At 54.8% G+C, this 10,574-nt stretch overlaps 1 long non-coding RNA gene across 1 annotated transcript; it reads left to right on the forward strand.

The window, feature by feature from the left end:
• Positions 1-716: 716 nt before the first annotated feature.
• Positions 717-4,498, forward strand: LOC108520859 (uncharacterized). The gene is made up of 3 exons (XR_001883041.1): positions 717-2,379; positions 3,126-3,244; positions 3,532-4,498. It is a non-coding gene; the product is annotated as an uncharacterized LOC108520859 (long non-coding RNA).
• Positions 4,499-10,574: the final 6,076 nt, after the last annotated feature.

Consider the following 10,574-nt stretch of genomic DNA (forward strand, 5'->3'; position numbering starts at 1 on the left):
TTCATGGTGACCAGCGATCTTGATGGGGCCGTGGATGATCTCTCGGGAGTAGAGAGCCGCTGTGCCCACTGCAGCCCCCAGCTCTGAGACCCCCCGCCTTGCAAGCCAGAGCAGCTGGCCGGGGATGAGTCATCCCTGGGTGCATTTGAATGGACCTGCATTTCCTATGTGGGCAGCCCAGTCTCCTCCTTACCTGTGGCCAATGACACTGGCTCTTCCTCCCCTCGGGCACAGGAGGCCTGGAGGTGACGCTGGCTCTTCGCTCTCCTGTCTCCGCTCCGCTGGTCACAGCTCCTCCCTGGCGGAATCCAGTCACAGTTCTCTCGTGCAGGAATAGTTTCACTGTTTTTAAAGTTACACTTTCATTTAGCACAGCAATGAGAAAAACCTCTTTCTGCAGTTCGTGGATGTACAGAGAGCAACACACACATTTAATCACCAAGAAACCACGTGGGTCTAATGATGGTAGATTGAATGGTGAGGGCCAGGTTGGGGGAAGATGGGTCTAATGACGGTAGATTGAATGGTGAGGGCCAGGGTGGGGGCAGGTGGGTCTAATGACAGTAGATTGAGCAGTGAGGGCCAGGGTGGGGGCAGGTGGGCCTAATGAAGGTAGATTGAGCGGTGAGGGCCAGGGTGGGGCAGGTGGGCCTAATGAAGGTAGATTGAGCGGTGCGGGCCAGGGTGGGGGCAGGTGGGTCTAATGATGGTAGATTGAGCGGTGAGGGCCAGGGTGGGGGCAGATGAAGCTGATCTGCAGAGACAAGGCATGCAGGGAGGGATCCTGTGTCCTCTCTCAGAGCCCTGCCCCGCAGGCCAGCATGGGAGGGCTTCCACCACCAGGGATGCTCCGTGCCCAACACATGTCTGCATGGCCGTCCATCACTGCTAGGTTGTCACCCCCATGGGGAGCCCAACAACCCACCACCCCTCAGCCCTAGGGGTGAGGCAGTGACTCCCAGCACCCAGCAGCCCGCCTGACACACATGCCCAGACGGCCGCCCTAAGCATCACCTGGCATCACCTGGCACACAGCACCTGACACCTGGCACCTGGCACTCTGACACAGATGCCCACACGGCCTCCCTGAGCATCACCTGGCACACAGCACACAGCACTCTGTGGCGTTTCTTGAATGCTTGTTGCTGTTGTCTCTGCCCCGATAGAACACACATCCCTGGAGCACTGGGACGTTGCCTATCTGCTCACTGTAGCTTAGGTGCAATAGCCGATGCAGCCCCCGGCAGGCACCCAACGCTCTTGAGTGAGTGACAGGAAGCTGGACGCTGGCCTGTCTTCAGGAGAGATGCTTCTGAATTTCTGCTCCATCCTTCTATTTTGGCTCAGACACACTTGCTGGTTGAAGGAAAATGACAAACAGAGCTCCAATCACTTCCCAGGACTTGTCCCCGTGCCCTAGGGTGTATTCTGAGCTCCAGCCTCTCAGGCTCACGTGTTGGCTGACACAAGTGGACATGGTCACTCCAGGCAGCCAGTGGCCTGGGGTTCCATAGAAGGGCCCATGAAGCCCAGGTTAGAAGGGAATGGAGTTCTTAAGTCACCTCAGAGGAGGCAGGAGAAGGTGATTTTCAGAATAAGCTCCATGTAGTTCCACAGGGATGAGAAATTGAGGGTCTCCTAATCCCCAGATTTCTCCCATCTGTCTGGCTCTTACTCAGATGTCCTTAGGGGACAGGGCACCCCACAAGCATCGTTCACCAGGAGAAGTGCATCCTTGTTCATGGCTAGCTGCAGCTGCCCTCCAATTCCCCCCTTTAATTCCCCGACGCTTTAATCATGCAGGCCACAGAGTCGGGTGTGGGGGTGCAGGATGAGGGCTGGGAGTGACTGGGCTCCAGGGAGCTCCCAGCCTGCAGCTGGAGCAACGCCGGGCAGACCCCACCCCTGCTCAGGACAAACTGCACCAGCACAGACCAGACCTTCAAGTTCTTACAGTTTTAGGGTTCCTTTTTCTTGAAGGAATTTGTCATCGCTCTGTGCCATGCGGCATGGTGCTTTTAATATGCCTGGGAGGTAACTCCCTAAGAAGATACAGCTGAGACAAACCCCTGTCTCCCTAACAAAGCCGTCGCACTGCAGCCTGCGCCCGAGCCTCTGTCACTGCTACCTGGCATCTGCGTGAGACGCTGCCGCTGTGGAACAACCCATGGGTGCGGGCACCTGGGAGGAGCCACACATAGGCTGTGCGTGTGAGACGTGCACTTTACGAAAGCCACTTGTACTGATGTGGCCGTGTCGGGCCCTCTCCCCACCACGTGTTGAGATCCACGGCCTGGTGGACTGTGGCTCCTTCCGAGGCCATGACTCGGTGGCCCACAGTCTTCAGCTCATGCACCTCCTGGTCTGCATGTGCAGTTGGTGAGCGTGGATGTGGGGCCCTGAGGAATGGGTCGAGGAGGATGCCCCCGTTAACAAGTAGATTTACTCTCAATGACCCCAAATGGGTCCAGACCCTCAGTCCCCGGAGGCCCTTCCACAGCCCCTGGCCAAAGACCACAGGCAAACTTCAGACACCAGGGTGGATGGATTTGCAGGCAGCACCGGGAGGAGCTGGGTATCATAGCTTGGGAAAAACACCAAAACCAGAGTCACTAACACACCCAAGGGGTCGGCAGACCATGAGCTGGGAGAACAGGGATGAGGAAAGAGACTCGACGAAGGGTACTTTGGGGAGAATGAGCAACCAGCCTCACCTGCTTGGTAATTCTGCCCAGTTGGGCCTCGGTGGGTGTAGGGTGTTGGGCACATAGGGGTGTGGGGAGAATTGGGGCAGCGAGGACTCAGTAAGCTCCCATAGAGACTCCTCCAGCGCCAGACAACCCACAGCCACCTTTGTTATGCAGCGACACAGAAGTCAGACTCAGACAGAAGGCCAGGTTTTCAGAAGTTAAATAAAACTGTACACGCATGCAGCTTGTCTTAAGCTAAAGAAATACCTGCAATTCATAAAACTCTAAAAGCCTTGAGGCCCCTCAGTCAGTTCCCCGAGTAGTCAGTCACTGCAGTTCTGACCCCTGGGGACGCCAAGAAACAGAGCCTAGCCCTGGCTTCAAGGTGTTCTGGGCTCAGCTAGCAGATGAAGATGTGCAGACACCTTATTTCAGTCCCACAGAAGCTGCATGAGGAGGCCAGTGGTCCTCAAGAGATGATGCCATTGAGTCTGCCTGCAGGGTCAGGACGTCTCCGAGAGGACTGACACGGAGCAGGTGCTGTGCGTCCACAGGTGGGCGATGGGTGCGGAAATCCCAGCAGGGAGGGGCAGAGGGCACCCCAGATGTGCAAGGCCGGGCAGCTAGTGGGGGTGTAGGAGAAGCAGAAGACAATGACCACCTCGAACTTCCACCTCGGGTTAGAGAACCGTCTGGTGAAGTTCTTTAACAGAAACAGTTCCCTCCAGGGAGAAGTGTCGAGGCCTATCGGTACCATGCGGCTCCTCTGTGGGCCCTGGACAACTTGGTGCCTTTTTGGTGTGAGCTCACAGATAAGCAACTGGGATGCTTTGCCTTCTAGTCATTCCTGACGATGACCAGTGAGGGGAAGAAGGAACCCAGATGATAAACACAGAGGCAGGAAGAGGGGGCACGTGATGGGACCCTGGGGCCTGAAGCTTGGCGCCACTCTGCTGTCTGTCAGGCCACGGGCAAGATATTGCCTCTATCTCAGTGTTCCAGTCCGCAAAACAGGCGCAAGGTATCAACTACTTCCTAGCACCTGCCTAGCCAGACTCATGGAACAGAATATAGTTCAGAAAAAAACCTCAATCCGTGTATGAGCTGCTGGTATGTGGCAAAGGCAGCACCTTAAGTCAGTGGTGAAAAGACGAATTATTGGTAACGATGTTCAAACACTAGGTGACCACCTTCAGTGAGATGCACACCTCACCCCAGCCCCTGGCAGGACCCTACAGGGCCACGGTGTGAACGCCAGGGAGAAAACTGCAGAACGCAGAGCACGTGGGGCCCCCAGGACCCAGCCTGGGGAAGCCCTTCCCCCCTCCCGCCACAAAGCCCAGAAGCTGCACAACAGATGAAAAGTTTTTACCCAAAATATTTTTTCAAGGTCAAAATACCTACAACAAAACAAAGTTGAAAGACAAATGACACCGGGGGAAAATATGCAAGCAATTCCTGTCTCAGACGGAGAGCTAATCTTTATTGCTGAGGAACTCTAACAGATCAATGAACAAACTGTTCACAAAAAATGAAGCAAAATGACCCCTTATCATAAGAGATGCTCAAAGTCATTCAGCAAAAGGTCAATTACAGATTAAAACTTCACTGAGACACCAGTTCTCATACATCCGCTCAGTGAACGCCAGACTTGCCTGCTGCTGGTGGGAGCGCGGAACGGCACACACTTCAGCGGAGGAGAGCTCACAGCATTTAGCAAAATTGTAAGTGCATCTGGCTCTGATCCAGCAATTCTAAGAATTTACCAAATCAATGTAAAAATAATATTTTTAAAAGTATGTGTCTTCGGCTGGAAGCGGTGGCTCACGCCTGTAATCCCAGCACTTTGGGAGGCCGAGGCGGGCGGATCACGAGGTCAGGAGATCGAGACCATCCTGGCTAACCTGGTGAAACCCTGTCTCTACTAAAAATACAAAAAAAATTAGCCAAGCGTGGTGGCGGCGCCTGTAGTCCCAGCTACTCGGGAGGTTGAGGCAGGAGAATGGTGTGAACCCGGGAGGCGGAGCTTGCAGTGAGCCAAGATCACACCACTGCCCTCCAGCCTGGGCGACAGAGCAAGACTCCGTCTCAAAAAAAAAAAAAAAGTATGTGTCCTCAATGCTACTTACGTCCTAAATGCACATCAAGCAGAGGACCGGTCAAATGTCATGGCAGGTGTGTACAATAGAATACTATGAGGTGTAAAAGAGAACACGAAGCTCTCTTTGTAGTCATATGAAAAGATCTCCAAGAAATAATATTAAATTAAACATAAATACGCAACCCTCAAGTGTGGGCTGTGTAGACTGATTTCCTTCCCAAAAGTGTGGAGAGGGAAGGAAAGCGGTCACATCACCGTGGGGAGACCTGACCGTCTCACCCCAGCCGCGTGGCCGAGGCCCGTGTCCACAGCGAGCATCCGTGCCGGGTGTCAGTCCCTCACGTGATGGGGTGAGCAGAGCACTTCACCTCTGGGGTCATCCTCCCCAAGCCCCAAACCCCAGTTTTACCACGAGAAACACATCAGAACAATTCCAGTAGAGAGGCAGTCTACAAAACACCCCACCAGGCCTCCTGAAAACTGTCCCAGTCACCAAAAGCTGGTCTGAGAACTGCCCGGCCCAGAGAGGCCTATGGAGACGGGGACAAAATGTCACGTGGGACCCTGGATGGGTCCGGGGACAGAGAAAGGACGTTTAGGGGAAACGAAGGACATGAATAAACTACAGACTTTAGCTAACAATGATGTGTCAACATGGGGTCGTTAATTGTAACAATGCATCGTTCTAACACGCGCTGGTAGAGGGAGAAACCGGACGTGGTGTGTGGGAGCTCTCTCTACCATCCCTCAATTTTCTGTAGACCTAACACTGCCCTAAAAATAAAGTCTATTATAAAAATGAAAGAAAATTTAAACATTTTAAAGTAACAAGCAGAAAAGCGTCTGTAGCATCCTGCCATCTGTGTAAAAGTCCGGGGAATGTGTATTTGTGTTGAACGGCATGGTGCATTCGAGGACCTCTGGGAAGTCTCCTAAGAACCAGTCATAACAGCTGCCTCTTGTGAGAGGCAGGACTGAGCAGATGGGAGAGGAGGTGGGAGGAGTGACGATTTTGTAATACATTTTGAAGTTGGAAATGTGTAAACCCATTATTTAAAATGCTTAAATAAGGGAGGAGCAGGGGCTCGCCTCACAGGAGCCGTCGAGGTGAATAAAGCAATGATTGTGAAGTCCCCGGAAGGAGGCCTCCCAGTGACGGTGAACCCCACCTACAGGATCCACACGGGAAACAGCCACTCTTCGTCCCGGCCGACCCGGCCCCAGGCGTGGTGGAGATCAACGCTCACCCCCCTGTGGCTGCAAAACCTCAGTGGCTTCAAACAACAGCAACATCTTTTTCTCAGGAGCTGCCCCAGCTCCACTCCACTGCAGCCGTGCGGGACAGTTGTCTGAAGCTTTAGCAACCCCAGCCAGAGTCCATGCTCCTTTGGACACAGGTCCAGGAACCCAGTGTCTGGGAAGCCCCTGTCAAGAAGCTCGGTGAGAGGTCTGAGAGGCAACAGGCGGGACCTTCGGACACCAGTGTGAACGTCCTGTTCCTCTCACTCTGTCTGGCGCTGGGATCCCATAAACCTACAGCACATCCCACTGCAAATGTGAGGGCCCCACAGGGATTCCTGAGCAGCACCAGGGAACAGTCAGCCCACAGGGCGTCAGGGGCCTCCCCCAGAGCCCTTCCCGGCTCCAGGATCTGCCCCTTTCTCACTTAGACTCCTCTTCCTACGACAGGTCTTGCAAGGCGGATGGCGAATCAGAGAGGACGACCTGCCGGTCCAGCTCAGCGGTGTGGGGTGCTCTCCTGGGTGCCGGTTCCCAGACGCCCGGGTGTAGTCTGCAGAACAACCAGCACCGTGTTATGCTTGCGGGTGACTGGTACGTAGCAGGAATTCAACAAATACGAATCAGATGAACAAATGTTTCACAGCCTCGTTCTGGAAACCCCTGGAAAGGGGCTCCAGGTCCCTGTGATCTCAAGGGTGCGTCCTGTAGGGGACACCCCTTTACGAGAAAAACTTGGGACTGTAACGTCCCCTCCCAAAGTGGAAAGGGTCAAAAGAGCAAGGAACGACCCAGAAGAGTCCGCAATGTCTGGCGAGTCGGTGTGTTGGTCAGGATTTACCCAGGGCCCCGCTGCACGGTGGCAGGGCAGCTCTGAGACCTGCACCTCCTCCTGTCTCTAAACTATTTTAAGTTGATTTTCTGGCTTTGCCTCCCGTGTGTGTGATGGGACTGTTTCCTCGGTGGGTTCTCAGATCCTCTCTGGGATCTTTGGGTTCTCAGGGACACCTGCTCCTGGCCTAGGCACCAGGGCCTTGGCTCACCCCTGGCTTTCAGGGCCCAGGCAGTGAACACAGGCCCTTAAGTAACCTGGTGGGGGACCCGCCACCCTAGAAATCCCACACCTCACCCTTCCAGGGTGGTAGGGCTCTCGGAGAGGACGCCCTGAGCTCTTGCACTCAGCCCCTCACATGTGGTGCCTGCCTTGCATTGAACCTCTCAGTGCCCTGGGGTCAGTGTCTGCCTGGGGCCACGAGGACAGCTGCAGGCTGTGGTCTGAACATGAACAGGACCAAGGGCCACACACAGGGACCTGGTCCTGGCCGCTGCTGCTCAGGGAAGCAGGCGGAGTCCAAAGCGTCTGTGCCCTGAGGGGCCGTTGCCTGCCTCCGCGAGCAGCATCCTTCAGGCCGACTCCGTTGTCCCCAGGCACTTCCCATAAGTGATGATGTCTGCTGTTGCTTGCTTTATTGATTTTCTTATTTTTGGACAAAATTAAAGGAACATTTCAACCAGTCCTCAGATATGGGGGGTTACTTACCTGGCCTATGAAATCCAAAGCCAACAAGCTTGTTTCTGGATTTACGGTTGAAGCTTGTGCCAAAGAGATGCCTCTGCACTGGGAGGGGAATGTCCGTGCACAGCTGTCAGGCCGACTGTGCTACAAACCACGCACACCTCAAACCACCACAAAGCCCAGCTGGGCTGCAGGCATCAATGACGAGCCAATATTTAACAAGGTGTCTGAATATCAGAAGGGTCTTCTCATTTATAACAGTAATGTAAATTTACAGACAGTTGTAAGAATTGCAAATTGTCCAAAACCTACTTATCCTTCAAAAAAGACAGTCTTCAGAATTCCATGAAAAAGTAATGTCTCTTCCATAATAAACATAAATATTTGAAACATGGAAACAAACAGGCTGTTTCATAGAAATAGATGCCCAGGCGTCCATCAGACCAGAGGACAGTGGTCACTCAGAGAAGAGCAGGACCCTGGGAGAGCTGGCGACACCCACGAGGCCAGAACTAGGCACGTTCTTTACGAACTCCCAAAGGGTAGATTTTGCTATGGTGTGCCCTGGACTTAAGCCAGGATGATCCTCGACCTCCTAGGTAAACGACTAAACCCAAGCCCGCAGGTGCAAGGTGGGTCCTGACCTCTGACCCAGACACCCCACCATCCTCTCTGAGCTCCTTGAGGTGACACATGTCCTCAAGGCCTGTCCAGACAGGGGTTGTGGCATCTGATGGCCATCAGCTTGTCCCAGAGACCAGGAGTCAGCCTCAGGTGCGAGCCCAGCTGAACAACAGAGGCCCTGAGCAGCCCCAGCCATGCCAGCCACGCCAGCCACGCCAGCCATGCCAGTTCTTGTCCTCAGCTTATTTTCTGTGCAAAGGGAAAGGGACTGTTGCAAGAAGTAGACCCTCCCTGGTCACGGTACCCTACACTGCCCAAGGGTCCCCAGGCCTGACTGCCCCCCACAGTCGTGTGACTCCCCACTGGCCAGAGCTGCCTCTGCCGTCCCCAGCGTTCAGTGGACCAGGGGCATAGGGCGAATGAATGAATGACTAATCCATTCAGAGAACCTGAGCAAATGCTGTGCAAGCTGCTGGCTTTGATAGGAGGTTGTCCTCACACGCAAGGAACCCTCTTACCGGCTGACAGGTGGATGACCTTCTCCCCTGGCAAATCCCCAGAGAAACAGACTCAGAGCTTCCCTCAGGAGTGACAGCCCCAAATGTTCCCTGCGTGAAGGGACTGAAGGTCGGACCTCACAGGTCACCAGGTGTCCCCTCTGCACCCAGGTCCATCATCAGGGCTGGAGTCAAGCCGGGCTCCACCTGCTGCAGGTGCAGGAAGCCAGGGGTTCAAGGACAAGGGTGTAGCCTGCGTCACCTGCCACACGCATGTATTTCCTACTGATGCCTGCACACTCCTGAGTTATGGTGACGTCTTTATAGCACTAAGTGCGTGGTAAAAATAAACCAACACAGCCCATTCACCTCACTGTGTCGCAATTTATTCTCTTAGCAAATTTCCAGTGAATGGCTGCAGAGTTGCTGAGGTTGAGGTAGAATTTCAGTTCTTCAAGGACCTAGGCCTGCACAGAACCCAGGGGTGTGGCAGGCAAAGGGACCAGTGGCCACAAGTCGAAAGCCTGGGGGAGCCTCCTGCCAGCAAGTCTGACCGCAGCCATTCTGATGAGAAATCATTTGTTTTCCCTGAAGTATTCCAAGGCTTGTACCGGATGCCAAAGAGCTGCTCTAGCTCCTCACGGAATGGATGCGGGGCTTTTCCTGTGCAGGAGGCTGCAGGTACCTGTCAGCAGGAGCTGCTCCTGCCGCAGCCACTGCCAGCTCTGTTCTGAAGCACTGGGAACGAGAAGGCATCGACCTCTGGGTGTGCAGGACAGAGAGTGTCGGCTTCAGGCACCATGAGCCGTTGGAGAGCAGAGATAGGGGCTGTGTGCCCGAAGGAGAGCGGAAAGGGACAGGGGAGGCTGGGGCTCGGGGAGACCACAGGAGATGTGGGGCTGTGTGCCCGAAGGAGAGCGGAGTGGGACAGGGGAGGCCGGGGCTCAGGGAGACCACAGCCCAGAGGTTGCAGTCGCCATCAGGGCATAGCCCCTGGGCCAGGGGTGCTCTCAGGCTGCTTCCCAGGGAGGAGCCTTCATGGGCCCTGGGCAGCGTTCAGAGGATGTTCCTTTTCCTCGGGCTCCTGTGAATGGATTGAGGCTCCACACACACACAAACCCCCCAACCCAGCGCCAGCCCCAGCCCCAGCCCCAGCCCCAGCCCCACGGCATGGGCTCTGCCTGGTCAACAGCTCTCCCTGTGCCTCCAACAAGCCCCTAGATGGTGCCACGGCTGCCCAAACCCTCCAGGGGCTCCATGTCCCACCCACCTGGTCCACAGTCTCCCCAGGACCAACCGGGGCTAGGGGCCTCCTCCCCACTCCCCTTGGGCCGTGGCAGCTCCGGTCCCAGCCATGGCCTCTGCCGTGCGGCTTCTTGGCTGGACCCCCATTCCCAAAGCGTGTGCTGTGCTTTCTCAGTGAGGCCACCCCTCTAACCTCACGGCCCCCACGCTCCTCCCCAGCTCTCTCACAGCGTTTCTTAGGTACCACGTTAGGCCGTCTTCTCATTCGCTTCATCTGCCCCACGCACGCATGCAGGTTCACCAGCGGGTGGGCACGCGTGCAGGTTCACCAGCGGGTGGGCACGCGTGCAGGTTCACCAGCGGGTGGGCTCTACAAGGGCCACAATGTTGATACATTTGTGTTATTGAAACTTTCAAACATAATACAAAAGTAGAGAAAATAGTAAGACAAACCCCCGTGTCCAGTCCCCCGACTTCAGTAATTACCAATACTCGCCCATCTTGCTCATCCATACCCCACTCTCCTACACGGAAAAGCAAATCCCACACATTATATCATTTTCCCTGCAAATGTTGCTGAAATGCAAGGAGTATTAAAGAGGGTAACCACAATAACACTGTCACACCTAAAAACCAAATAAACAGGCCAGGTAATCCCAGCA

This window comes from Rhinopithecus bieti, unplaced genomic scaffold, assembly GCF_001698545.2.
Source record: "Rhinopithecus bieti isolate Rb0 unplaced genomic scaffold, ASM169854v2 scaffold_56100, whole genome shotgun sequence".
Lineage (NCBI taxonomy): Eukaryota > Metazoa > Chordata > Mammalia > Primates > Cercopithecidae > Rhinopithecus > Rhinopithecus bieti.